The 22609-nt window shown below is 49.1% G+C and overlaps 1 protein-coding gene across 5 annotated transcripts in view; it reads right to left on the bottom strand.

Annotated features, from left to right (window-relative positions):
• The window catches only part of PHACTR3 (phosphatase and actin regulator 3), a 280165-nt gene that overhangs the window by 166004 nt on the left and 91552 nt on the right, over positions 1-22609 (bottom strand). Inside the window, exon 1 of one of the 5 annotated variants that reach the window (XM_021920862.2) lies at positions 15162-15546. The exons of the other annotated variants lie outside the window; for them this stretch is intronic. The gene's annotated coding sequence lies outside the window, so the exon portion shown is untranslated. Of the gene's footprint in view, positions 1-15161; positions 15547-22609 lie in introns of those variants that run through there. 5 annotated transcript variants of the gene reach the window in all.

The following is a 22609-nucleotide window of genomic DNA, read 5'->3' as shown; positions in this document are numbered from 1 at the left end:
CATCACTTTGATAAAATCATATCCTCTCCAGAAAATGAGAGAGTTAGAAACCTCCTCAGCATTCTTCCAGGATTAAAATTCTATATTTCTTACACAACTAAAATCCTGCTAAAATTATCAGATATTTAAAAGACATATAGGAAATAAGATAAAATTTATATAAAAAATAAACAAGAAGTAGAAAAAGCTGCAAGAGGAATAAGGTATGAGGGAAAGAGACTTCTGTTATTAAAACATATAATATAGTGATAATAATTAAAACAATGTGGCTTTGTTGCAAGGATAGACAGAATTCAATGGGACAAAATGAAAAGTCCAAAAATAGACACAAAATTGTATGGAATTTAATGTATTTATAAAGGAGGCAAGAAAATCAGAGTAAAGCAATTATCATTCAATAAATGTAGTTGGGACAATTGATGGCAATCTAAAATAGAAAAGTAGGTTGGCTCTGTCCCTCACATTTTATATCAAAAGAAATTCTAGACTGATCAAAGTTTTAAACACGAAAGATGAAAGCATAAAGAGTAAAATAAAATCACACCTGTTGACAATCAGAGGAAGCTTCTGACAGGAGAGCCAAGGTCTCCACCAGGACACCTGAGGCCATATAGAAGCTAAAAATGTGACTGACGTCCCCTCCACGTGCAGGGGTCCTGCTCTTACCCAGCCTCAACTAGTTCCTCCAACCTCCTGAACAAAGACCACTGAGATATCCTATAGTGGGAGGCCTCTTTCTTGATAGTATCAGATAGAGCTGGTCCTTGCTTCTTTCATTTCTTCTAGGATCATCCAGTTCATATGTCAAGCCCTGTAAAAAATCCCTCCTGGTCCTGCATATTGGGATGCTGTCATGGCCCTCAATGCTGTGTTACCCTGTTATGCAGGAAGCTCCATAAATCTAATCTGATTTGATCCCAGGAATGTCTCTCGTGGCCATTGGCAGGGAGGCTTTTGTAATATGAACAGGTAGCAACTCATTAGTTAAATGTTCATTATTGGTAGCATAAGCACCAGAGACCTCCCAGGAAAGAGAAGGGGATGGTGAACTGGAGGTGGATCCCTTTCCTGGGAACCCTGGATCTGAAACTATTCCACCGTGAGATGCTTCATCCACCCAGTGAGGAGGAAGAATTTACTGGGAGGAAGAGGAGGAGGAGAAGGAAGATATTTCCTGCTTTGGAGCATGAAACCACTTCTCAATAATACAGTCTCCCCACAAAACTAAAGTCTCCTTCCATTCTGCACACACCTCCTGTGCCCGAAGAAGCACCGCGCTGAAGGCCGGGGACGCAGGCTAATGCTAAATGTGACTTTGGCTCTCAGGAAGCTGACAACCCGGTGGGGGAAGAGACAGAGCAAGCCAGACAACTAAGGCAGTGGGGATGGGGTCTGAGGGCCCCGAAGGATTAGCCCAGAATGCCAAAGGGCATCAGGAAGGATGACATGATGGACCCTGCTGAAATTGGAAGGGGCCTTCCTGCAGAAGTGATGCTGAGGCTAGGATGGGAGGGTGAGCTGGAGTCAGCCAGCAAACATCTGTGTTTGTGCATGGCAGGGGGCGGTGTGGGTTAGAGTTCTAGCACAGCTCAGACCATGTGCCCAGGTCCCCAGACTCAAAGAATCATGCCTTCATAAGGCCAGAGGTGCAGGATGGGGCTTGGTGAGGAATTTGGGTGTTTTGTTTTGTTTGATTTTACAAGCCATGAGCAACCACTGAAAGATCTGAAACAAGATGGGAACATGGAGGAAGGGGTGTAACCTGTCATAATGAGATTTGAAGTTTCAAATGATCACTCCCATTGCCCAGCAGAAACCCAATTAGATGGGCCTAATAGAGGAAGCTGGAAGGCTCAGGATGCATCTGTGTCCTCCCAGCGCAGAGACAAGGGGGGCCTAGACCTTCATGGTGTGGCTGGGGGTAATGAGAAGCAGATGAATTGGAGAGGTGCTGAAGGCTGGAGATGCCAGGATGCAGAGATGTGGCAGGGATGGGGATGAGGAGGAAAATGGAAGGGGCAGGTGAATGCCCAGGTTTCTGGCTTCAGTAGCTAGGTGGAGGGTGGTGCCCTCCCCTGGAACTTTGCAAAAGGATGAGGGATTACCACTTTGGGATCCCTGGCAAGGTCTCAGTTTCCTTTAGTGCCAAATGAGGGGCTGGACTACTGCAGGGGGTTCAAAATTGTTTCACTGGCTATGTCTGAACTCCAGGCGAATCCATGCAACATCCTAGTATCCAAACCAATCAGATGGGAAGGGACAGTGGATGGCACCTGTAACCCGGTCAGCTTGGTTTGCTCCTCAACAGGCAGACCCTGTGGCACCTCTACAAAACTCCTCAAGATCCCCACACAAGTGTGAAAAAACGCAGAACCCAACAACTCCCCAGCCCCTGCCATCTCTGTCCCACTCTACGTTTGACACACCATCTTCCCGCTTCTGGGTCACCCCACTACCCGACCTCAGACCTACCCCATAGTCCATTTGGCCTTCTGGCCAACCTGGAACTGAGTTCTGCCCCACTTGGAGACTGGCCCTTCCTCCAAGGCCACCCCACCAAGGGCTGAAAGGACAGTGGGTCCTACCCATTGAGCTGATGCTGCCCGTGCCTTGTTTCTGCCCTCAGCCCCTGCAAATCCACATGGCAACTCTCCTGGCATCATGAAAAGCCTGCACACAGCAGAGAAGTTGGCTCTCAAGATATGCATTTAAAAATACCCATGAGATAGTGTGGGTATCTGGAGAAAGAATGAAGCCAGGCACCTCGGCCCACACAGGATGCAAATATGTGCCTTGGAGGAATCTATGTTGTTTCTCAAACAGAGGCCTGAGATATGAGCACCACCAAATTACAGAAATTAGCGTTCCCAACAACCACAGCATCGCCCAGCCCAAGCCCGCGAGAACAAAGCTTACTTCCTACAACACTCTTGGCCTCTTTGTCCCGATCACATTAAAATAACTCTAACAATGGAGTGGCCCTAATCTCACAGTTTGAGGAAAAAGTTTCGTCATTATTTATTTATTCAGCATTTATGAATTACCCCCACTGTGTTCCAAACAATGATGTAAGACAGCTTACAAAAATGAAACTGCAGTTAAGAAAAACAAGACAAAATCAAAAAAAAGGCCAGGGAGAAAATAAATGAAGGAGGAAAAATACATGATTCCATGGCTTCAATACACAAAACACATACTGTAGGGTTCTATGCAGGGATTGGAGGTTGGAACTGAAATTGGATGCTGGACTTCCTAGCAACTCCAGTGAAGAAAGAAACATGATCACTGACAACATTCTCAGAATCCGGAAGATAAAGCCAACTAGGCTTTTCCAGTACTACCAACAATATGGTCCTGTGGTTTCCCATAAAGCAGATGTTTGGGATGAAGAAGAGGATGTCCTTAATGCTAGTCCACCAGGGATAAGGGGGAGGGGCTTACATGGTCCCAAATGACCCCAAACATCCATTTGGTCTATTCTCACTCCTCTATCCTGCCTTCCACTAGAGTCCTCTACAAATTTGCCTTGTACCACTTTCATGATTTTTGTCATATATGCACACGTAGCTGCATGATAATGTACATTATGTTTTAAGGCAACTCACTTTTTGCCCCTAAATGATCTATTAAAGAAACTTTACATCTTGGCTCTAATAGGAAAATCAGAATAAATATCCAAAAATATTAAGTGGCCACAAAATAAATTGCAACGGAAACAAGTCAGTGTAATTCCATTCTGGCAAGACATTGTGCCCATCAAGGGTTCTGTGCCTGAGGCTGCTCTCTGCTTGTTAGAAAAGAGAAATCATCCAATATCACCAGTCAGTGATGCATGAGCCACAAACTACAACTTTCTCCTCCATATACAACCACACAACTGAAAGATAATTCACAGGGGAGCATCCAGCAGACCACAGGATTCTGTGAAATTCAAAGCCCCACGTGATGTGATTTTCTTCTGAAACAGCACTACTCAAAGCGTGTCCTAGCAGTGTCCTGCTACAGTGCCCATCTGGAAAGTGTTTCTTGCTGGCAGCTACAAGATAAGTATCTGTTCCAGGTACCAGTCCACAAACCTTCTTCTCTTAGGGGTGAAGTGTGAAAATGTTTCTCTACACATTAATGAAATTATCAGTTTGCAACAGATTGAAAATTTTTTAAATGGGCCCTATTTTACAGAGGGTGTGAAAAGCACTACTCCAAAATCATCTCTGACACCTCCTGGAGGCTTCAGTCCACACTCTGGGAAATCATGATCCTCTCATCAGTTTCAGTAAATTTTGGTTTCGGTAAAGTTCATGAGTCTGCTGCATTCAACTGATACTGGAATAAGCTAGATTCTTCCATTTGCTAGCAAACACTTCCTGTGCCCTACCTTTCTTCTTTCTTATCCACTGTCCACCATCCACCACCATCCACCATGATCATCCATCCACCATCCATCCACTACTATCACCACCATCATCACAGTCACCACCATCATCATCACCACTATCACCATCATCACCAATATCCACCACCATCATCACAATCACCACCATCATCACCAGCACCATCATCATCACCACTATCATATCCCATGATCACCACTACCACTATCATCACCACCAGCACCACCATCGTCACAATCACTACCATCATCACCACCACCGTCATCATCACCACCACCACCATCACCATCATGACCACTAGCGCCACCATCATCACCATCACCACCATCATCACCACTATCACCACCATCATCCTGGTCACACCGTCATCGTCCGCCACCACCCACCATCCACCATCCATCCACCCTTTCCATTATCCATCCACCATCCATCCATCCACCACCATCCACCATCCACCATCCATCCACCATCCATCCACCATCCATCCTTCCATCCACCATCCATCCACCATCCATCCACCATCCACCATCCATCCTTCCATCCCTGTCCATCATCCCTGTTCATCCATCCACCATCCTTCCATCCATCCACCATCCATCCACCATCATCTATTCACCTTCCACCCATCCACCATCATCCTTTCCACCATCCTTCCATGATCCATCCACCATCCACCACCACCACCACCATCATCACCACCACCACCATGATCATCATCACCACTATCCGCCATCGTCCGCCGCCTGTCCACCACCATCATCACCATCATCATCCACCACCATCCCCACCATCATCATCACCACACTATCACCACCATCATCACCACTATCACCACCATCATCACCATCATCATCACCACCATCGCCATGATCATCATCACCACTATCACCACCATCACCATCATCACCACCATCATCACAATCACCACTATCATCATCACCATCACCATCACCACCACCATCACCATCACCACCACCATCATCACAATCCACCACCATCATCACCACCATCATCACAATCACCACCATCATCACCATCATCATCTCAATCACCACCATCATCATCACCATCATCAAGGCAGTTCACATTTACGTAGAAATGTAATGTGGTGGGCACTGGCACAGTTTCAGGACTTTAAACATAACTGAGTTATTTAATCCTCCCTCTAACTCTAGAAAAGGTATTATTATTACTCCCATTGTATAGTTGAGGGGCTAATTGTTGTGGCATAAATGAAGTTAGTAGAACCTTGGCTAATAAATACTAGGGGCCAAGACCACATGTGTGCAATTAGGCCCCAGCTCTATGCTCTTGGCCACTCATCTCATTCCCTTTCAGTCTCACTCAATAACCAACAAAATGCTGTGTCCTAGGAACTGGATACCTTGCAGGGTCTATTAAAAGATACGAGCTGAATTCCTGTCTTTAAGGTGGGCACCTTATAAATTCAGAAGGAAAACCCTCACATAGTAAAAGTTAGGTATGGGGTGGAGCTCACCCCCATGCCACATGAATGAAAGAGTCCCTCATATCATGGTTCAGCATCTTTGCATTATTCATGCTTCATTCCTGCATTCATTCAGCCAACTGGCAGTTACCAAGGGCCTCTGGTCCAGGCAGTGTTGATGCAGTGCAGGGGACAACAGGCAAGGCTGCCCCCTCATGATGGGCAAGTTCTGGTTGGGCGAAGCAGAACCCACCAGCAGACACCATCAGGCCAGACTGTGATGGGGAATGTGAGGTGGGGAAGCCACTCTAAAAGGACGGTCAGAGAGGGCTGCTCTCAGCAGGTGACATTCAACCTGAGCCCCAAAAGATAATGGGCTGACCAAATGGTAAGGCAGGGGACAAGTGTCCTGAGACGGCATGGCAGAGGCAATGACCTTGAGGTGGGAGATGGTCTGACAAGTTCCAGCAACGTGAGCAGAGGCTAGAGTGGCCGGAACTCCAGGATCAACAGGAAAATGGCCATGGTGGCAGTGAACCCTCCTGGAGCATTCACCAACCTTGTGCTGGGTGGTATTCTCAGCACTTGAATATCTCAACGTTCAGAACAACCCTACCAGGCAGGTCCTTTCACCACCACCATCTTACAGCTGGGGAAAATGAGGAACCAAGTCATAAAGCAAGCATGCGGTAGAGCCAGGGTTCAAACCCAGGCTGGTAGGGTCTCCCAAGTCCATGCTGCCAGCCACCTGGCTATGTGGCCACTGTTCCCCAGGAATGGAAGACAAGATGAGGAAGGCAGGCAGGATCTCAGAGGCTGTGGTCCAGGGGCAATGGGAGGCAGGGACAGGGCAAAGTCTGATATGCATTTCAGGATGCCTTCCCAGCTGCTGGGCAGGAAGGGGGCCACAGCACTGCAGGGCAGAATCAGGGACCCAGCAGGAGGGGGGTGCAGGGTCCCAAGAGCAGGACAGTGGCAGAGTAGCCAGAGGTGGGTGAGGTGGGGAAAGAGGTGGAGGTGGTGAGTCAAGGTTTCATGAAAGAGGGGGCCCTGGAGGCACAAGTAGAATTCAGAGAACTCAGGAAAAGTGGGCAGGACACGCCAGACCAAGGGACCTGCAGAAGCAAAGGAGTGAGAGCTGAGCTACGGGACATGCTGAGCCATGAGACATGCTGAGCCACAGGACATGCCGAACCATGGGACATGCTGGGCCACGGAATGAGTCGGACTCAGTAGCCTGGAGCCCAGCAGTTTGTGTTCAGCAGCAGATTCTTTCATCCTCACAGCCCTTCATCCGGCATTTTCAGAGCATCTCCCAAATGCCTGCGTAATTGTGGGCACAATGTCATAAGAGCTCAGCAGATCCTCCTCTCCAGGGGCTCCCAGCCCAGGGAAGGCATCAGACACTTCTGGATTCCTGCGGATGAGGTTGTGGAGGGAAACTGCAAACTCACAGTAGGAAGGACCTCAGAGATCCAAAATCCCTTCTCGTGCTGAGAGAAGCCTGAGTCTGTTTACATGCTTCCTATGACAGCAGACACCCTCCCTCACCATCATCCCAGGGTAGATTGCAGATAACATGGACAACTCCCATCTCCAGGCAAAAAGTACAGGAGTATCCTTGCCTGTCTCCAGACCAGCCACAAAGAGAAGGTTCTGCCAAGGCCCCTCAGCACCAAGGCCACCTCCAGGCCTGGGCAACCTGAAGCAAAACCCACCAGCTGAAATACACCGTGAGCACACACCAGCTCTTTGCTGCTTCATTCTGCAATGAACAAGGTCAATCCTGGCTCACCAGGCATTTGAGGAAAGCCTGTAATGTCAAAAAGGGACCCCAACATATAAACTGAAAAAAGAAACAGCCCCAAAGAAAGATATTATTCAGGAGCAGACTACTTAATTTTGAAAATATGAGCCCTAATGAGAATTCTCAGAGACAAAGCCTGTGCCCAGAGGGAAGTGAAACCAACCCACTGGTATCCTTTTATCTCTCCCAGCTGGCTGCAGGGCCACATCCTAGAACGATGCAGGAAAAATCCCATTCTTTCTTTCAAGGTTGTCATCCCCCAAGTCTGTTCTAGAATAAATAGCCATTGCCCCCCTATGCGTTCTTGCAAATTGCAGTTTGCCTTTCAGAAAACACACAGTCCTAAAGCAAACCCAACGTCCAGCAGAGGGTCAAGTTGGACCCCAAGCTTCCTTCTTTTATCCACTATAACGGCTGCTCAGCTCATCATCTCCCCAAGGGCCAGGCACATAAGAGGGTAAGAAGGTGACTTCAAGGGATTCATGCACCCAGGACAAAGCAACAGAAGCTAATTTCTTGTCAATTTCCCTCCCATCTTCCAAGAACTTCAAGAGGAGAGTGTTAGTTTGGCATTATGATGACCCTGGCATCTGACACTTGCTGATCTCTGTGTTTGGATAATACAGAGGACCCTCTGGCTCGAAATCCTTAGTGAGAGACTATGCCTAACTTGAACTAAACGTTGTTTTGTTGTCATTGTTTTATTTCATGGTTACCTTTTATCAAAGGTAAGCAATATTGGATTTCTACTTAAAAGTACAACATAGAGATATCCTTTTAAAATTACTTTAAATTAAAAAAAAAAAAAGACCTGGTTTAAAAGAAAGTATTTGGCAAATTAGACCACAGGTGGCAGACAAATGACTAAGTTAGGGAGAGAGCGCATTAGCTCACATTCAGCTTCTACTCAGCTGCGGCCTCCCAAATGCACAGCTCCAGCCCAAACCTCTCTCCCAAGCACAGAGTTGTGCAGCCAATTGCCAATTTGTCATCTTTGCATGGATGTCAAATAGATGCTCCAAATTCACTGTAGCCAAAATTGAACTGCTCTCTCCCTGAAACCTGCTCCACCATGGCCTTCCCCTCATAGGCCAGGACCAACGCTCTATCCTTCTGGTACTCAGGAGAGAACCTGAGAGTCCTCCCTTGAAACTCCACTGTCCCTGTTTCCCCATCTGCTCCCTCAGCCAACTGCATCGTTCCACCTTCTAGAAGTGCCCATGTCCACACCTTCACTGTGGCCAGTCAGCATCATCTCCCGCCTGGATTGCAGCAATGACTGCTAGGCTGGTCAGCCCCCTGGGCACTAGTCAGTTCTCAAGTTATCTGATGAATCATAATTAAATCTCAAACCCTCCAATGCCCCCCCGCCCCCACCATCACACTCGGAGCAAAAGCCCAAAGGCTGGCAGAGGCCCCTCCCTACGATGTCCCTACTTCTCTCCCGTCTCCCTCCCCAGCAATCTCACGTGACTCCAGCCACCACAGGCTCCTCCTCCCTGTTCCTGGAACCCACCAGGTAGGCTCTTACTCAGGGCATCTTCACTGAAGGTTCTCTTTGCCCCGAAGGCTCTTGCCTCAGATAGCCACATGGCTCACTTCCTCACCGCCTTCACGGCTTTGCTCAAATGTCACCTCTGTAATGATGCCAATCCTGACACTCCATGTAATACTCAACTGTCTACCGCCCACCACATTTATACCTTCTCTTCCCTCACCCTACTTCTCCTGTTCATTTCCCACAACACTTATTATTAACATGCAAGACGATCCCCTACTGGTTATAGGTGCCATTCATTGTCCTTCCCCACTAGCATGCAAGCTCCAGGAGGCTTTGCACACTGATGTTCCAGTGGCTGGAACAGTTTGCACACACTCTAGGGACCCCACAGACTTTGGTTCCGTTAAGAGGCCTGATTTCTTTTCCTTTCTTTGAGACTCTGTTGCCCAGGCTGGAGTGCAGTGCCATGATCTTGGCTCACGGCAACCTCTGCCTCCTGGGTTTGAGTGATTCTCCTGCTTCAGCCTCTTGAGCAGCTGGGACTACAGGTGCACGCCACCACATCCAGCTAATTTTTGTATTTTTAGTAGAGACAGAGTTTCGCCATGCTGGCCAGGCTGGCCTCAAACTCCTGGCCTCAAGTGATCTGCCTGCCTTGGTCTCCCGAAGTGCTGGGATTACAGGCGTGAGCCACCGTGTCTGGCCAAAAGGCCTGATTCTTTTTTTTCTTTTTTTTTTCTTTTCTTTTTTTTGAGACGGAGTTTCGCTCTTATTGCCCAGTCTGGAGCACAATGGCGTGATCTCGGCTCACCGCAACCTCTGCCCCCTGGGTTCAAATGATTCTCCTGCCTCAGCCTCCCGAGTAGCTGGGATTAAAGGCATGTGCCAGCACTCGCAGCTAATTTTGTATTTTTACTAGAGACAGGGTTTCACCATGTTGATCAGGCTGGTCTTGAACTCCTGACCTCAGATGATCCGCCCGCCTCGGCCTCCCAAAGTGCTGAGATTACAGGGGTGAGCCACCATGCCCAGCCCAGAGGCCTGATTTCTATCAGAGTCTGCTCCTCACAGGACCTGGGCAAAGATCTTTGTAAATCTGAGCTGGATACCTGAAGCTTATGAACATTAAACTTCTCCTTGTTGTCTCAGCCTCCCTAACAGTCTGTTATCTGTTTGGCTCTTGAGTATATGGGATGCTTTGTTAATACTTTTTTTGATTTGTGTCATCTACCCATTCGATTAACCTGCCAAGTGGGTGAGGCAAATGTTGAAGACTCAGAACCTAGGATGGAGCCCTGTGGCATTCCTTTAGAGATCCTGGAGTGGTCACTGCCACAGCCAACAAAATGTTTTACAAATTTTTTGGACATGTGAAAAAGTAGGAAAATATAGTATAATGAACAATCACATGTACTCTAGACTCCACAACTCTTAACATCTGGCTGCATGTCTTTAGTATGAGTATGTATGTATGCACATGTGCACATGTGTGTATGTGTGGAATCTCCAAGACAACCAGCCCACAGAAACAAATTAGGATGGGCAAACTTTTTCTACAACAGGCCAGAAGTAAATATTTTCAGTTGTGTGGACCTATGGTCTCTGCCTCAGCTACTCTGTTGGAAAACAGCCAGAGAAGTGTGTAAATAAATGGGTGTGTGTTCCAATAAAACTTTATTTAAAAAACAAGGTGGCAGCCTGAAAACCCTGGGAAAATGATAACTGGCACATGATTCAACTTTTTCCTGGGCAGATGCCACAGCATCCTGTAGGGTAAACACACCTGACATCAATATTTTAAGCACACCCTCAGAATGACATTGTATGACAGATGCACCTGAATGTGTGTTCCAAACTAGGGAATCCGGGAGTGGCCCACCCAGAGATCTGTTCCTATCTATGATGAACATCTGAGCCTCCATCCTGTCCTGTGGAACACGGGCCGTACAGGGGATTGAGGCCCTGAGGTTTGGGTTACTATCAGGGGTGTCCAATCTTTTGGCTTCCTTGGGCCACATTAGAAAAAGAAGAATTGTCTTGGGCCATACATAAAATACGCTAACACTAATGATAGTTGATTAGCTAAAAAAAAAAAAAAAAAAAAATCTCATAACACTTTAAGAAAGTTTACAAATTTGTGTTGGGCCACATTCAAAGCCATCCTGGGCTGCGTGAGACCCACAGGCCTCGCGTTGGACAAGCTTGGGTTACATGAAGGTTGCCAGGTGGAGGTTGTTAGGGGTGGGTGCTAAGTGAAAATGCTGTATACACTGCATGATGTTTGCATGATGTTTCTTGCCCTGTCTGCTGCCACCAGACTGTAGGAAGGTGGATATGTTGTCCAATCTGCTGTCGCTGGACCATTTCTGAACATTAAAGCAGTTCTCCTGTCCAGCCTGCCACCACTGGATCGTTTCTCTACGTTAAGACAGTTGTCTCCATCCCGCCACCACTGGACTCTCTCCCCTGCATGTAAGTTCTTAATAAAACTGCACGTCTCGTTTGCTGGCTCCAGGTCTCTTCTTTGGCCTCTTGAACCTGGTACCTTCCCTACTGAGGTTAATGGGGTTCAGCACAACACATCCCCACACGGAACCCTTCTGGACCAGAGTCCTCTGACCCAGAAACACCAGAAGATAGGAGGTGGGGACACGAAGAAGGAAGGAGGGAGGGAGAGCAGAAGAGAGGGAAACCAGGAAGGAGGGAGTGAAAGAGAAGGGAAGGGAAAGGAGGAAAGAACAAGGAGATAAAGGATCAGGGAGAATGGAAGGAAATGAGAACTCCCAAAAGCAATGCGTGTGCCTGATATGGTTTGGCTATGTCCCCACCCAAATCTCTTCTTGAATTGTAGCTCCCATAGTTCCCACATGTTGTAGGAGGGACCCAGCAGGAGGTAATGGAATCATGGGGGCAGTCTCCCTCATACTATTCTTGTGGTAGTGAATAAGTCTCATGAGATCTGATGGTTTTATAAGGGGAAACCCCTTTCGCTTTGTCCTCATTCTCTTGTCTGCTGCCACGTAAGACATGCCTTTCACCTTCTGCCATGATTGTGAGGGCTCCCCAGAGGCTTAATGTGAGTCCACTAAGCCTCTTTTTCTTTATACATTACCCAGCCTTGGGTATGTCTTTATCAGCAGTGTGAAAATGGACTAATATAGTGCCAGTGCCCACGCCACCCAGAGCAACACAGCTGTGAACATGTGGGTGATCTTGATTTACTCACTATCATGCACACACACAAGAAAAGCTGTCCTAAGCCCTATTATTGTGTTTACCATGTTAATATGATGCTTATTATACAGAAAAGTATTAGAAATAGAAATAGTATGAATTTAGAATAGTATGAACACCCATTGTTTCAGCAATTAATATTTTGCTGAGTTTCGTGTGCGTGCATGCACATGCACTTCACTTATGTCTGTGTGTGCTGTTGGCCATCTCAAAGTAAGTTGTCTGAGTCGTGATGCTTCATCCTCCCTAAATAACATCACAGCATCGGACACTGTCAGGAGCCATCCTCTCAGTCAGCTAATTTTATTTCAACTTTAATTTCTTTTTCAATCAAGTCCATCTTCAACCGCGTGGACAGGATACACAACAACTGAAAATCTCCTGCTCCACCATCTGTATATTTCTTAAATTGGCTCTCTGGACGTAGGCATCGTCCACCCCCTAAATATTTACCAACCCTCCGCCATGATCTCCATCTGTGATTCAAAGTGCAGTGCTGGACCGGCGTCAGCATCACCTGGGAAATTGTGAGAGATGCAGATTACTTGCCCCCCACCTCCCTCCGCCGCACCCACCCAGACCTGCTAACTCAGAAACTCTGCCAGTGGGGCTGCAATCAATCGCCTTTGTAACAGCCCCTCCAGGTGCTTCTGATACAGGTTCCCAAGATGTGAGAGTCACTGCTTGCTGCCTTCTGGTCCAGCAGGAGGAGGAACAGCGCCTACCCTCCAGGTGCTCCCGGCCAGGAAATTAGCAGTAGAAAGAAAATCAAAGGATCGATTGTGTTCTGCATCTTTTAAAGTTAATTGATAGTATCATAACTTTCCCCAAATAACAACGATATAATATGCTCCAGCAAGGAGCATATTTCTGCCCCACAAAACACAGATTACAAAACACAGTAAGCGCCGCAAATAGATGAGATTCAGCTGCGACATGTCAAATTATGTCAAGATGCAAGGAAGAAAGGAAGCTAAAAATAGCAGCACAGGCTCAGCACCAAGAGCTCCGGATCATCAACCTCAGGACTGGAGAGAAACTGCCTCCAGCCACTCCTCGGGTCCTAAGAGGCCCTAGACAGGAGGAACGCGCTCCCGTCCATATGTCATGTGCCTTCATGCCAACAACTCCACAGTGCAAAGCGTGTGGCTCCCGGGGAGGCAGGAGTGAGCAGGCTGCTCTGAAGAGTGGTATTTTATACTTTAAAAATAGAATTTCTGAGCATACACGATATGAACAGTCACCCCACAAGCAAAACTACTGTATTATATAACGACGACGTGTTGAAGCCCTGTAAGCCACAGCCTGAAGGTGTATAATATAGACTCAGGGTTTAACAGCTTGGCAACCAAAGAGTTAAAACCCAAAACATACAGGAAAAAATCATCTGTATCTATTTCGTGTAGACAGAGAATTGCAAACTGCCAAGCTACCTATGGGCTTGGCTCAGGAACGGAAGAAAATGTATGGGAAAGAAAGAGCACATTTTCATACTGGCCTATTATTTCAGCTTGTGGTGTAAAAGTTGTGAGATTAAACAGCAGTAAATTTGCAGAACATCTTAGTGGGAATGCTTACTTCTGCTGAGAGTTGCACCTAGGTGACAGCCGAAATGGTGGCTCCGGGACTGCGTTCCTCTGATCCTCTCCTTAGTTAAACAATATACTCTTGATTATTTCTGAATGAACCTCACCATGGATTTTTCTGATTTGTTATTCTTAGATTGTGTATGTGGTTACCATCGTTATGCATGTGCATAATTCCGTAATTCCTCCTCAAAGAACAACACGCAAACCACACTCCACAAAAGGACTTAATTTCCCATATTTCCTGTCCTCTAAAAAGAAAGCAAGCATTTCAGGGAAGGGGGTTTAACATTCAGACAATCTCTGCTGAAGTCCTTGGGATCCTGAATTGCCATTTTCCACTGGGTCAAAAAATAAAATAAAACTTTGCAGCTTAAAAACACAGCAGGCACCTTTGGAAACCAATGTTGCTTCCAAGAACTTAACCATGAGCCATATTAACACTTAGAATTCACTTCTCCATCTCCTTCATGGGCCCCCAACTCCAGACATCCAACTGTACTGGCAAACCATTTTTCAGAACCAAAAGTCCACAAATGATACTAAATGTACAACCACACAAAAGCCAAGCGTGCTCTCTCCCTCACCCACACCCGCACTCCCACCCAGAGTTCAGTGGTGGTGATCCCGGCAGGACAATGACTTCTGATAGTGGAGCATATGTTCCTGGCAGTAAATGAAGGCATCAACCTCCACCGTGGGAAACCGCCTCTACTTTGAATTTTTACAAAACCTGGCTTAGGAATAGGACACCATGCAGTCAAAATGCACATCAATGACAATCTATTATTTCCTGGAAACGATCTTACAATCTAGAGACAAAAAGGCATCCGAGTGGAATTTTTATTTTTAGCCCAGAAGTAATAGGTTAAAATAACATTCACATGCAAACAAAAGACCTTCGTGGCTCTTTCTGGACTCTGTGGCAGAAACCCAGGGCTGATCCTGGTCTGACCCCTTAGACACATAAAAATGACCCATCTGTGGCTCCAAGAGGGGCAGCCCCCACGCCTCACCCCAGCCTCCAAATGCAGTCACCTGATTCAAGAAAAAAAAAAAAAAAAAAAAAAAACAGTCATTCTCCTGGGGCCCTGCTGCTGCTAGAATTTGCAAACCCTTTGCCTTTAAGAAGCCTGCTCCCTAAACAGAGTCCCTGCCCTCTGCCTCACCAGAGACGTGGGGCAAAGCAACTCACCTTATGGTCACAGAGGGATCCTGGACGAAGGGCTTCTTCGTCTTCCCCAGAACCCCTGCTCTCCCCGCGGGCTTCTGGAGTCTTTCTCTCAAACCTCCCTGAAAGGTCAAGATTGGCAAAGAGCCCCCACAGCCCTGGCGCTCTCACTTGCTCCTGGGGACCAGCTCCGCTCCCTGAGAAAACCTCCAACCCGGCACAGCACTGCAATTGTCAGGAAGCTCCTGTCTGCGTTTTGGGGCTGAACACCATTATTATCTGTAAACATTTTTAAATATAGATGTGCAGGAGGCAGAGTTGGGGCAGGGGTGGGGGTGAGGAGGGCAGCCCAGGGTCTGAGTGTCTGGCTCAGTAGATCAAGTGCTGGCCCCCAACAAGCCTCCCCTCTGTTCAGGGACAGGTGCGTGCTCCTCTCCGTGCCCGAGATGTGTCACTCAGCACTGCCAGAACACTGCGTAGGCTGGCATCTGGCCAGAGCCTGGCAGAAACCACCTGAACCAAAGCCTAAATCCCATCTACAGAACCCACAATGGCAGCAACTTTTCCTGGCCTTCGGCAAGTTCCAGGAACTAGCGGGACTGGAGTTTTTCTTAGGGCCCACTCTTCTCCTTCCCCTGCTTCCACTGCTACCACGATGACCTTGGTGACATGGGGCAGAGGGGACCTTGGCCATGCAGAGTCCTGAGGCAGCTGCTGAAGTCTTAGATCAGGGAGGCTGCCTGGAGCCAAGCCCCAAGGAACCTCAGGAGACAAGGAGTCTGATATGCAACCTGAAAACAAAAAATGCTGAAGCCAGGGACCCTTGGTGCACCTTTTTTCCAGGCCCAAGCCCAGGTGGCAGACAGATGGGGAGGTCGAGGACCTAGGCTCACCTGTAGCCCCAACGCCAGCTGCTGCAGGTATGTCTGTTGCTGGCTGAGGTGCAGGAACACAGGGTCAGCTTGGCAGGGGCCCAGAGCAGGGCCGGTGACATTCGGGACCACACAATTCTCTGTGGTGGGGGCTGTGCTGTGCATGGTAAGAGGTTTTGCCACATCCCTGACAGCTACATGCTAGAGGCCAGAAGCACCCTCCAGCCCAGTTATAACAACCAGAATGTCTCCAGGCACTGCAGCATCCTCTGGGGGGAAAATCACCCCAAAGAGAGAAGTGCTGCTGGCAAGAAAGACAGCTGTAGGTCTGAACCAGGACCACCACTCCATAACCATCTGAATTCAGGCAAGGGAAGTCGCCTCTCTGACCCTCAGAGACAGGGGTAATAGCCCAGAGCCAGGAACTGAACGAATGAAGCTTTGCTGTGAAGAGGCAGTTGCCCCCTGACACCATAGGAGCACAGATCCTTCCTGCAGGCGATGGGGGAGCTGGACTCAGATCTGTAGCCCCTGTTCCCAACACAGAGAAGGGACTCTCCCTTCTGTACCCAATTCCAGTGAAGGGGTGAATTCCCCAGGGATGGTGTGGACAGCCAAGAGACAATTAAAATTAATAGTATAGTCTCAATGGATTAGCTGAGAGGAGGAAGAGGAGGGGGAAGGGAAGAGGGAAAAGAATAGGAAGGGGGAGGGGAGGGAGGGACAGACAGAGTGGGGAATGGAAGGGGAAGGGGGAACAGGGGGGAAGGACAGGCAGGGACAGAATGGTGAATGGATGGTCGTGGAGTGAATGAACGAGGATGAATGCGGGAAGATGAAAGAATGGGGAAACAGGAGTGAAACAGGAGAAGGAGGGAACCGGAGGAATGGAAATGGAGGAGGGGGAACATGGAGGAAGGAATGGACAGAAGGAATGGAAGGAAGGAAGGAAGGAAGGAATGGAACGAAGGAAGGAAGGACAGGAAGGAAGGAAGAAATGGAAGAATGGGAAGGACAGGAGGAGGATGTGGGGAGAAGGAAGGAACAGGAGAAGGGGGGTAAGGAGAAGTGGGGACAGGAAAAGGGGAAGGAACAGGAGGAGGGGGGACAGGAGAAGGGGAAGGAACAAGAGAAGGGGGACAGGAGAAGGGAAGGAACAGGAGAAGGGGACAGGAGAAGGGGAAGGAACAGGAGAAGGGGGGACAGGAGGAAGGGGGAAGAGGGTCAGAGGAGGAATGGAAGAAGGATGGATGGAATAAACAAGATGGCCTTAAAAGCACAGACTGAAACCAGAATTAGCCGAATTTGTTAGAAGAGCCCAGTGAACAGAATGGAAGGGAGGTGGGAGGGGAACAGGACAGTGCTGGGCCTCCTGTTCCTGCCCTCAGGTTGTACAGAATAAAACCGGAATTCAGCTGAATCTCGCCAGCTCAAACCTGGGGCAGGCGGGTCTGGAGACTAGCTTGGGATTTCCTGGCCTTCCCAAGCTTCGGGGCTGCTCTGCCAGGGGCTGCACTGAAGTCCTAGCAGCTTGATCCAGCCTCCCTGTCAGGCTCTTCTCCCATTCCACTGTGCAGGTCAGGTGAGGAAACCAAGGCTCAGAGAGGCAGACTGAGCTGCACAAAGCTACCCAGTTCAGACACAGTTGGGAGGGGTGCAGATACCACTTGGTCCACCCCAGGCCTAGCTCTGACCCTCTGCAGCTCTGAGGCACTGACATCCAAGGGCCCTGAGCTCACTGTCCCAGCCCAGAGACAGTCCCAAGCCAGCACCAAGCAAGCCTGGGTACAAGTCAGAATCCTGGGGCCTCCACAGGATAGCAGGGTCCCCAGGGTCACCATCCCAGCTGCCCGTGTTCCCTTGTGTCCGGGAGCCCCAGGTGTCGCCAGGCCAGCTCCCAACCACCTGAGCACTGGCCACATTCAGGCCCCAGAAGCCCGGGCTGTAAGCAGGTCTAAGAGAATCCAAGGCCTGCCTCTTGCCGTGCTGCTGACCTGGACGGGGCAAACCGCAGACACCCCACTTAGCACTACACCGCTCCGCCATCAGGAGGAGATCCTGTGTCTGGTGCCCAATGCCTGTGCTTCATGAGCTCCTCACTTTGATGGGGGCTTCCAATACCAGGTCTTACTGAAAACTTAAAACAACAGGCCACAGGGTGAAGGATTCTATTCCCATTCTACAGATGAGGAGACTGAGACCCAAAGAGGCTCAGCCAGGAAGAGAGGGCTGAACCCAGTCTGGGGTCATTCCTGTCACGCCCACAGATAAACTCTGAGAAGACACCAAATAAATTGAGGTTGTCCCAGGAAGATGCTCCAAAAGCTCCAAGTCTATTCAAATCCACAAACTACACAGCCTCACGCACTGGAGAGACACTGAGGGAAGTGAGGCACCCTCCTGCCTCAGACTGTTTGCAGCTCACCGTAACAGACACACCCAACCCACAGGCATCTCCTCTGGGATCTACGTCCAGGGCCTCTCTCCAATTCCTCCCCTCCTCATCAACCCCACCACCGCAGCCTAGGCCAAGCCCCACTCACCTCTCTTGTCTGGAAGCCCCCAGGGGTCTTCCCACCCTGGAGTTCATGCACCAAAGGGCGACCACAGGCAACTTCCTAAAACTTTGCTGGGGGGTGTGGGGTCAAGGGAGAGGATTAACCCGACTCGTAGATGAGGAGAGAGACAGTGGAGGGGAGGAGGCTGCGAGCTGGGGGTCGGGCACGCAGTGGTGTCTCAGGAGACCCCAGAACCACACTGCTGAGTCAGGATGGCGCTGCTCATGCACGTTCGTCGGGTTCCATGTGCCGAGTGCAGACATTAAACCACTTAATCCTCACATCCTTAGAGGTTGCCCTATTCCTCTCTTGATGTCCAGATGAGGAAATTGAGGCTCAGCAGGGCAAATGACCCACCCATGGTCACACAGATGGATTCCGCAGCCCAGATCTTAGACCCCATGGCTAGGGCCTCTCCGAACATCAGAGCTGCAACCCTGACCACTGAGTGTGATTCTACATGCAGGCCATGGCATTTCCTCCCCATCTAGCTGAGAGAGGTGCATGTGAGGATCACGCCACTTTAGAGATGGGAAACTAAGGCTTGGGGAGGCAGGAAGGTCAAGGGCAAGGGCAGCATTGAGACAGGGACTCAGGGCACTGTGACTCCAGCGCAGGGATCCTCAGCCTCAGCAATACTGACATTTGAAGCTAAATGAAGCTTTGTGGCAGGGGCCGTCCTGGGCCCTGTGGGGTGTTTAGCAGCGTCCCTGGCCTCTCCCCACGAGATGCCAGTGGCACCATGCCTCCCCGCTGCGACAACTGAAAATGTCTCCAGACAGTGCCCAAACTGCCCACATTTGAGAACTGCTTCTGAAAGCTGTGGTTAGAGCCAGGGGACTCCAGACCTCCTCAGGCCAGAATCTCTAGCTACAGCCTGTTGGGCCACATTTCAGAATAAAGGAGGATCCCTTTCAGCACATTCCTCGTACCTACAGTTACTCCCAAGGACCAGACGCAGATGTCCTAGAGAGGCCAGGCTGGATACACAGGTAAGTAGGTAACATGAACCAGGTGTGAATTCTCCGTGTAGGTGGTCAAGGGTTTGGCCTAACTGGAGAAGGCAGGTCCTGCCTAAAGCAGGCAGCAACCACACAGCCTGGCAAGAGCCATGGCCAGTCCGTTCCTTCATTAAGTGGATGGACCTCACCTGCCAGGCACGGTGCAGGCCCCAGAGACAGCCAATATCACAGCTGGACAATTTTGTCCTCATGAACCTTCTAGCCCGGCAATAGCCAGCAGTACCCGAGCTCTGAGTTTCTCAAGCCAAGCCAGAAAGAAAATCCAGATGTTGGTGTAAAATCTCCCTACTTTTAAATGTTGGTTCAGTGAAACACACAAACACTGTGTTCAAACCAACCAAGTCCGCAGGCTGACCTGGGCCCACGGCCACCTGTTTTTGACCTCAGGTTTCTACCTTTCCTTTCCACCAACTAAAGCAGAGGAGGGCTAAGCCACCTCCCAGCACTGCCTTTGAACTCTGTGGCTTTCAAGCCAGACCCATAAGAGAAAGAACGCATCATCGCTTTGGAGAAACCAACTCTTACTCTAACCCTTCCCCGGCAAGGAGAGAAGAGGCTCACCCAGCATGGAGCCGCACCCCCCGCCTTCTTGTCAGTGCACAGATGGTCACAGCCCCACTTGCCCAGGCCAAGGAAGCCACTTCACCAAGGCCCAAGGAAGGCCAAATATTCTGGAAATCCCCCTTCAGTTGGCTCCTGTGATTTTCCATGACGGGAATTGATGCTAAATGAAGAAAAAAAGCTCAGAATAAACAGAAGGAGAACCACATGGCTCTCTCTGAAACCAAATGCTCTCTCCCATTGGACCAGGGAGGAGCTGAGGAGGGAGTGGGGCAGCCTCGCAAGGTTGCCGAGAAAGCATGAGACATGAGCGCAGAAAGCATGCCTCCAGTCCTTGGTCTGGGAGGAGAAAGTACGAGATTGCAGAGGAGAAGTGGAAAGAACATTTAAGGTGCCGATGAGCAACGCCCAGGAGACGGCAGTGAGAGTGGGAATAAGTGCCGGATTGGGGAGGCGTTCTGGAGACAGAAACCACAGGACCATCTGGGTCTATGGACCTATAAGCAGCCAAGTGCAGTAGAAGATGGAGCACGGAGCAGGCTGTAAACACAAGCACCACGTGCTGTCACAGGCCCAACAAACACAAGCTTGAATGCTCCCTCTAGGAGACCTTAACAGTAGAAAAGCCTGGGGTCTTCCCGGACCTTCCAGGATGGAAACAGTAAAAGTGCCTGCCCCCCAGCAGATGCCTGTCCTCACTGACCCTCCAGAGAAGGTCAAATGCAGAGAGAACATGGAGGCTTCAATGTAATTGAGAATGCAGGCTGGTGGACGTGTGTCCACACCCTGGCCATTCACATGAGCTTGTTCAGGGCAGGGGACGACTGCACCCTGGGAGGCCAAGTGAGGCTTCTCAAGGACGAAAGAGAGGTTTCTGCCTCAAAAGGTGGCCCCATCTCCAGCTCTTCAAAGGTTCATCACAATCCACCCATTTCTGAACTTGACCCAGACCAGTGAAATCCACGGCTCTGCACCCATTGCCCTCCCCAGAGAGACACCTTCCCGGTGCCCACATCTGAAACGGCACCCGTCACTCCTTCTTCCCTGTAGCCAGATCCATTTCCCACCACATGCATCATCACCGATGTCATGATATGTATTAATAGGTATTTGCTGTTGGTCATCCGCTAGAGATCAGAAGAAAGAACAGCGTCTAAATTACCCCCACTAGAATGGGATCTTCCATGATGGCAGAAGTCTTATCTGCCTAGTCCACAGATTCATCAAAATGCCTTGCACAGCACCCCAGACTTACTAGGCACTCGATAGATATTCACTGGGCACATGAAGAGATGAATTAATGAACTCTGCAATTGACAAGCAGACAGTTATATCAAAACAAGAACGTTGTGAAAGGCAATTTAGGTTAAAACAATTAATAGAAACAACACAAATGTCCCTCAACTGAAGAATGGGTAAACAAAGTGTGGTGTATCCAGACAGTGGAATATCATTCTGTCATAAAAAGGAATGGAGGGCTGACACATGCTACAACACGGATGAGCTTCAAAAACATGATGCCAAATGAAGGAAGCCAGTCATAACTGCCACATATCGTGTGGTTCCATTTCTATGAAATGTCCAGAATAGGCAAATCTAAAGAAACAGAAAGCGGATTAGAGGTGGCCAGGGGCTGGGGGAAAGGAAAATGGAAGTGATTCCTAGTGGACACAGGGTTCTCTTTAGAGGAGAAGAAACTGTTCTACATTTCACCACAGTGATGGCTGCAAAACACTGCTCATATACTCAAAACCATTGAACAGCACACTGCCAACGGGTGAGCTGCGTGATATGTGAATTCTCTCTCAATACAGCTGTTACCAACAGAATTAAAAGAAAACTTTCAAGGCAGCTTGGCCACGGATCAGATTCTCCTCATATGGAGGCCACTTCCTGAGTATAAGAAATTAGGCAATGAGGAAAAGCAGCACTAATTATTTTAAGTCCCCAGGGGTAGTAATTGACCCCATCTTCAGTAGTCAACACAGTCTTGAGACAGGGAATGCTGAGAAAACTCCTCAGCGCTGAACTCCTCCCTACTCCACACCGGGGGTCACACTGAGGGCTCTTCCTCCAACCCTAGGGAGTAGAGACAGTTCTGGTCCCCATTTTACAGCTGCAGAAACTGAGGCTCAGAGAGGTTGAGCTGCCAGGCTGAAGTCACACAGCTTGCAAATGGCAGAGCATCTGAAGACACATCAGTCGCCGCCACTAAAACTTAGGCTTTGGGCCCGAGCGCCCGTGGCTCAGCCTGTAATCCCAACTGCCCCAGGAGGCCAAGATTAGGAGGATCCTTTTTTTTTTTTTTTTTGAGGCAGGTCTCAGCTCTATGCTCTGGCTGGAGTGCAGTGGCGGGGATCTCGGCTCACTGCAAGCTCACCTCGAGGTCTATGCCATTCTCTGCCTCAGCCTCCCAGAGTAGCTGGGGACTACAGAGGCGCCCGCCCTCACCGGCCATA

This window comes from Papio anubis, chromosome 16 (assembly GCF_008728515.1).
Source record: "Papio anubis isolate 15944 chromosome 16, Panubis1.0, whole genome shotgun sequence".
In the NCBI taxonomy this organism is placed as follows: Eukaryota; Metazoa; Chordata; class Mammalia; order Primates; family Cercopithecidae; genus Papio; species Papio anubis.
The sequence above is the reverse complement of the archived record's forward strand: the minus strand, read 5'-3'. Positions and strand labels throughout refer to the sequence as shown.